Genomic DNA, 6,000 nt, shown 5'->3' on the forward strand with positions numbered 1-6,000 from the left:
AGAGCAATAATATTATTCTAAATCAAAATGGATAATACCTAATTAGAAAAGTATAATCACAAAAGGCTTTAAAAATCTCTTACATAGAACTTAATTATGCATTTATACAACAAAAGGTATTAATCATGAGTTTACATTTATTAGACAATATTGTCATAATTTCTAAGTAATTAAAAATTGCATGTTGATGTTTTGACTTGATAGGAAAAATAATTGAACACAAATATTGAATTAATAAATCATCAATTAATTAAATAAAAATATAAATGTAAACATAAATTTAGTGTAATAGTACAAGAAGAATAATCTTTTACCTCTCTTCAATTGCAGCAGTTTCCCTATATATTAGAAGTAATCACTACACCAAATTAGGTCTAACTACACACACACACACACACACACACACACACACACACACACAGAGAGAGAGAGAGAGAGAGAGAGAAAGAGAAAGAGAGGACAGATTTGTTTTTATCCTCCATAAGCTCCTAGGATATATAGAAACTAAACTAAATGTGAGGAAAAAGCACTTCTCAGATTTACTTGCCTCCATGGTTATGAATGAAAACTTCTATCAATAAAATTTATTTTCACAAAATTTGGATTCAAGAAGCTGAGTGAAACCTAAACAGCATGAACCCAAAGAAATACATGACAAGGCTCATCATAAATAAGTTTCTGAAATAAAGACAAAGAAAAAATCTTGAGAGCAGCCAACAAAAATTGTACACTATAGGTGAAAAAATCATTTGAATAACATAAATCGTGTAGGTTAGAAGAAAGTGGTATCATTTTTTTTTTCAAGAGCTAAAAGAAAAGAACTGTTAACTGAATTCTACATCCAGCAAAGATTATGTCAGAAATGAAGGGGAAATCAAGACATTGTCATATTAAGTGAAATTAAAATAATTTTATTTTACCAGCATATTTAATTAGAAAAGAATGGCTAAATAAGGTCTTCTAAACATAAGGAAAAGACAAAAGAAGATATCTTGAAACATCCGAAGAAAGAAGATGGTAGGCAAAAATAAGATGAAATATTATAGGCTTAGCTTTTCCTTCTGAGTTTTCTAAATTATATTAAATTGTTGAAGCAAAAAGTATAAAACTGTCTCACATGGTTCAAAATGGAGGTTTAGGAAATATTTAAGACAACAATATTATAAATAGGAAAATGTAAAAGGAGACAAAGAGAGGTAAGATTTATCTCACTCAAATTGGTAAAATAACGACAGCCATAAACTTTCATAGGACAGTAGAATGTATTATTTTTAAGTGCCTACAATACATGTACCACAATAGATAATATTCTAAGCCATAAAACAAACCTAAAAATCATCAAAGAAGCTAAAACAATTGAAATAATACTAGCTCACAATTGATTCAAACTAGAAGTCAATAACAGAAACATAACAAAAAATATTCACGTCTAAATAATGTACGGTTTAAAGAGAAAATTTCAAAGGAAAGCTAAAGCATACATTGAGTCATATTAAAATGAAAATACAATATACCAAATTAAAAATTAGACAGGTAAGACTACATTAAACTAAGAAACTTTTGCACAGCAAAGGAAACAACAAAGTGAAGAGAAAACCTATCGAATAGGAGAAAATATTTGCAAGCTGCATCTGATAAGTAATTAATATTTAAAAAACAAAAACTCTTACTATTCATTAGGAAAACAATATCCTGATTTAAAATGGTCAAAAGATTGGAATAGACATTCTTCCAAAGAAGACATACAAATGGCCAGTAAGTATATGAAAAGATTATGATTAACATCACTAAACAATAGCAAAATGCCAATTAAAACCACAATGAGATATCATCTTACACCTATTAGGATGGTTACTATAAAACAAAAAATAAATAACAAGTGTTTGTGAGGATATGGAGAAATTTAAACCCTCATACACCACTGGTGAAAATGTAAAATTGTGCAGCTACTATGGAAAACAGTATTGAGAAACCTAAAATAATTAAAAACAGAACTACCATATGATCCAAGAATCCCAGTTCTGGGCATATACTCAAAATAACTGAAATCAGGATCTTAGGGAAATATCTGCACTCCCATGTTCATTGCAGCATTACTCACAATAGCCAGGATGTGGAAACAACAAATATCAATTGATGGATGAATGGACTTGTTTTAATGTGGTATATACATATAATAAAATATTTTTCAGTCTCTAAAAAGGAAGACATTCCACCATTTGTAAACAACATGGGTAAACCTGAAGGACATTATGCTAAGTGAAATAAGACTGTCACAGAACAAATGCTGCATGAGTCCACTTACCTGAGATATCTAAAATAGTCAAACTCATAGAAGCAGAGAATAGAACAGTGGTTATCAGGGACTGGGGAGAGGAGAAAATGGGGAGTTTCCATCCAATTTATACAAATTTTTAGTTAAATAAGATGACTAAATTCTAGAGATTTGCTGTATAACATAGTGCCTATAGTTAACAATACTGCATTATGCAATTAAAGTTTGTTAAAAGGGTGATAATGTTGTGCTCTTATCACAAAAAGAAAATGAAGGACACAATACAACTTTTGGAGTTAATAGAAATATCTATTACCTTGAATATGTGATGGTTTTACAGTGTATGCATATGTCCAAATTCATAAAATTGTATACATTAACTATGTACATTTATTTTTAAAGCAGTTGTGTATCTCAATAAAGCTGCTGGAAAAAATTAGCAGTACACAGATGAATCAGTGTGGAGGGAAAAATCTTATACCAATAAATGCACACATTAGAAAAAAGGATATGTTTCCATAAATAACCTAATGTTTCAATTCAATAACCGAGAGAAGAAGATCAAAATAAACTTCAAGAAGCTAATTGAAGAAAATAGAAAAAAATAAAGAATAAAATTGAAATTAGAAAAGATAGCACAGAAAAATCAACAAAACAAGGAGTTTGTTCTTTACAGATAACTATACAACTTACAAGCCTCTAACCAGGCAGACATCAAAGAAAAAGAATACTTGCACACATCAAAGAAAGGAATACTACAAATAACTTTTTACCCATCACTTTGAAAATAACATTAAATGGTTCATTCCACAAAAGTAAATGTGCTACAACCCCACTCATATTAAATAAACAATTTTAATATTCCTAGAGCTATAAATAATACTGTTTCATAATTTAAAACTTTCACTATACCAATGTCCAGGCCTTGATGGTTTCACGTGTAAATTTTTACCAAATATTGAAAGAAGTAACACTGATTATACACAGTCTATTTCATAAAATACAAGTGGAAAGAACACTTCTTAATCTACTTTATGAAGCTGATATTACACTGATACCTATTCAGACAAAAATCAGTAGAAAACAGTAAATTAAATACCAATAATTTCCATAAATATAGACCCAAGATATCTTAGTGGTATCAAATACAATTCAGCAATGTATAAAAAGAATTATAGCCATAACTAAGTAGGGCTTTTGCCAGAGATTAAAAAAAAACTCATTCAATAATCAAAACCAAATTAATCTTCCATATTTACAGGCTACACAAGAAAAATCGCATGATCATATCACTTGATGTGGAAAAACTACTTTACCACATTCAATAAACCATTTATAATAATGACTCTCAGAAAACTAGGAATAAAGAACCAAACATTCCTAACTTGATAAAGAGCATTTATACAAAACCTACAGTTAACACGTTTATTTATGAAACACTGAATACTTTCCCCTAAGGTTCAGAACAAAGAAAGAATATTCACTCTCACTACTTTTATTCAAAACGGTGCTAGAAGTTTTAGCCAGTGCAATAAGGCAAGAAAAGGAAATAAAAGGCATAAGAATCATTTAAAAATAAATTAATAAGTAAAAGTATTCCTATTTGCAGATAACATGGTTATTTATTCCAAGTAATCTACAAAATCTCCTAGAACACAGAAACTCAAAATTGAAAATATAACACCATTTATAATCACTCAAAAAATAAAATACTGTGTCAATCCAGCAAATCATGTACAGGACTTTTCTGCTGAAAACAACACAATGCTGCTAAAACATATTTGGCAAGATATAAACAAATGGAGAGACATGCTGTGTTTAATGTTTGGAAGATTCAATATAGTAATGATGTAAATTCTCCTTAAATTGATGGACTAGTTTAACCCAATTTCTATCCAATTTTTAACAGGATTTTTTGTAGGCATAAACAAGATTACTCTAACATTTAAAGGGAAAGACAGAGGCACTAGAAAGAAAAACAATTGTGAGAAAAAATACTGAAGCAGGAAGAAAGTCTATTTGATTTTAAAACTTATTATTTACATACAATAATCAAGACTGTGTGGTATTGAAAGAGGTATAAGCACATAGATAAAGGGACAGAATAGAGGAATCAACACCAATTAACCAATCTGAGTATTATTTTTGTTTTTATATGTTTGTTTACACAAGTGAAACAATTCAATAGAGGAAAGACAACTTTTCAACAAATGATGCTAGAGTATTTTTATATTTTTTGGTAAAATAACTTACAACCTAGTTTCACATCTTATGCAAAAAAGAAACTCAAAATGTTTCACAGACTTTGGGGCAAAAAGAACAAATCTTTCAGATCTAGAAACAGGTAGTCTTCTTAAACTGAACACCAAAAGCAAATTCATAATAGGAAAACTAGAATTCATTAAAATTTAAAAGTTTATTTGAAAGAGTTTGCTGAGGTAATGAATGCATAAGCTACAGGGTGGGAGAAAATATATGCCAACACAATATTTCACAAAAACTAGCATTCAATATAAGGAAAGAATTCTAAAAATCAAGGGCAAAATCAAACCAAACAAATGCAAAACAACTCAATTTGAAAATTGCAAAAGATATAAACAGACATTTCGCTGAAGAGGATACACAGAGCACCTGAAAAGATGTTCATCATTAACTGTTTAGAAAACGCAAATTAAAACCACAATGAGATAATACTATACACCTATTACAATAACCAAAATAGAAGTTACTGACAAAACCAAATGCAAGCAAAGATGTGGAGAAATAGAACCATTTGTATATTATTGTTGGGAATGTAAAATAGTGCAGTGATTCTCATAAACAATTGGAAAAGTTCTTAAGAAATGAAACATGTTACTACTATATGATTCACCAATTGCATTCCTGAATATATATCACAGAAAAATGAAAACTTATACTAACATATAAACTTGTATAAGAATATTTTAGCAGCTTTATTAACAATATGCAAAAAAACACAGAAACAAACCAAATATTCTTCAAAGATTGAATTCTTAAACTGTGGTAGAGCCATGCCATGGAACACTATCAATAAATCAATCAATAATCAATTAAAAGGAATTAACTTCTCATACATAAGGCATCCTAGAGGCATCTCTAGAGAATTAAGCTGAATTCAGTTTCTAAAGTCTCAAGAGTTCATAAGGACAAGACTCCACGTATCTTCAGGCATTACCTACCCTTGCCCTTATCCATGAATTACCACTGAATAATATTCTCAGAGTTTTTAATTTACTTTTCTAATTAGATTGGAAGTTACGAAAGCTGTGTGCAGTAATTTTTAAGTTGCTTTATGACTTCTAAAACACTTAATTTTGTAATTGATAAATCATAATTGCATACGTTAATAGTCTTTTTTAACAATGGAATGATATTTTTATTTACTCACTGACGTATTGAACAAAGATGCAGATTGTTCCCAAATACATTTAATGAGAAGGGTCATTGGTACAGGCACTGTGTTCAATCATAAAAACACAAAAGGAAAATTCATGGTTATTAAAACATCTTCTCATGGAAGAGATTGCTATGTATAGGAAACTAAACTAGGCTAAGATAGAAGATCTAATGGAGCTGTGAAAAAACTTCTGTGAGAGCCCAGAGAAAGTAACAATTTTGTCTTTCAGGTTATTCAGAGGCATGCTACCAAGGAAATACTGTTTGAGATTTCCCGTAAGAATCCTGAGGAAAGATATTGAGAAAAC

Source organism: Papio anubis, chromosome 10 (genome assembly GCF_008728515.1).
Source record: "Papio anubis isolate 15944 chromosome 10, Panubis1.0, whole genome shotgun sequence".
NCBI lineage: Eukaryota > Metazoa > Chordata > Mammalia > Primates > Cercopithecidae > Papio > Papio anubis.